This window comes from Phascolarctos cinereus, unplaced genomic scaffold (assembly GCF_003287225.1).
Source record: "Phascolarctos cinereus isolate Bilbo 61053 unplaced genomic scaffold, phaCin_HiC Scaffold_2;HRSCAF=192, whole genome shotgun sequence".
Classification (NCBI taxonomy): Eukaryota; Metazoa; Chordata; class Mammalia; order Diprotodontia; family Phascolarctidae; genus Phascolarctos; species Phascolarctos cinereus.
In genome coordinates, this window is record NW_027555625.1 from 75,789,002 (window position 1) to 75,790,844 (window position 1,843).

Consider the following 1,843-nt stretch of genomic DNA (forward strand, 5'->3'; position numbering starts at 1 on the left):
CATGCAAGGATCCTGGAAATGTGTTCTCATTTTTATTTAAATATCTATATGCCCAGCATTTTTATTGGTACCATGAGGAATAGAAAAACAATAGAAAACATGGCCTCTGTCCAGGAATGTTTCACCTTAGGGGAATTTTTTTCTCATAGAATTCCACTGTGAGAATCACACCATTATCATCATTAAGGTATCACTTTGACTTGTATTGAGCCACGTTGCAAGCAACTCATGTTTATATTTTTTTTTTCTCAGTATCTGAGCTGTGAAGAGGAATGAGATTAAGGGGGAGGAGAAGAGAAATTACGAAAATTGTTTTCCTTAATAACAAACCTGACTTCTCCAATATCGGCCCAACTAGAGGTGAAATGAATGAGACAGGGGTAGGAAAAAGGGACTAGATAAGGGAATGAATATGTGGAGAAGAAAAGGAAAGAAGCACAGGTAGAAATGACAGAAATGAAATTGGCTATGAAGCTGCCAGAAGACAAGGAAGAGTTGGATCCAAAAAGAAAGGACTCATTATCCCTAAGAATCTTCCTTTGTAGACTACAGAATGTGCTGATATATGGGATGGGGTGGGGTGGGGGGTGGAAAATCAAAGGGGCAAGGAAAGAGGGAATGATAGATTAATCTGGCACTATGGAATGGAACCAAAGAGATCTCCTCAGAGGCTGGATCACTTTCAGGGCTTTCTTGTCCAACAGTCAGAGTGAAGGACTTCAGGACCAAAGATTGTATACGGAAGGGTAGAAATGGGCTTTAAGATGGCCTACATCACTGATTTTCAAATTCTTTGCAGGAACAGAGCCCTACATAAGAGTTGAGACTTAAGTGGAGGGCTTAAATGATCTAAAAAATGAAGACCTACTATTAATGATTCCAAATAACATAGTTTTTCAAAAATCTCATCAACATGCTTTTAAATAATTGTATTTAGAATCTAACATGTTTATATAACACTTTACCACTTACCGTTTCACATAAATGTGCTTAATTGCTTCTCCCAGGAAATGTATGATGAAGGCAATAAGTCTAGGTAGTAATGTCAGGGAGGAGTATCCAGCCCATCTACTGCCCTGGTCTATAAAGGGACATCATCCTTTTTCACAGTGTTCAATGAGGGGAAATGGCTGACCTTTTCTTCCCCTTCACATACTTCACACAACCTTTGCTTTCTTTGAGGCTATTGAAAGTACAATTCCTATTTTTGTATGGGTGATGGTTGCTTGACAGTTACTACTTTGAGGAGTGCTTTACCTTTTTTGTACTTGCATTTACTCTGAAGTATTCATGCCTTATCATTGTTTACACATGGGGGGCCATCTCCAGTCATCCTGATCTATATCTGACCACTGGACCCAGATGGCTCTGGGGGAGAAAGTGAGGCTGGTGACTTTGCACAGCCCTCCCTCACTCAAATCCAATTCACTTGCAAGTCATAGCATGATCTTCCTGATATCATGGTCCTCTTCCAGAATAAAGGACAAACCACCAATACCACCAATACTGCCACACCACCACCACTGTTCACACATAGGCACTCCCACCCCAAGGTTTTTACTAATATCAATTGACAAGAAAAGGCTTCTGACCAAATGCAGCACCTAGTCATCATACAAATAATAGAGGGGAAATGGTTTTCATTAACATGATAAAATAACATCTACTTCAAACCAAAATTAATATTATCTATAACAGAGAACCATTAGTAGTGTTCCCAGTAAAATCAATTTAATAAACCATGTCTCCAATTTTACCACTTCTATTTGACATTGTTTCAAAAGTGCTTGAAATAATAATAATAAAATTGAAGGGATAACATTGGTAATAAGCATCTTTCCAT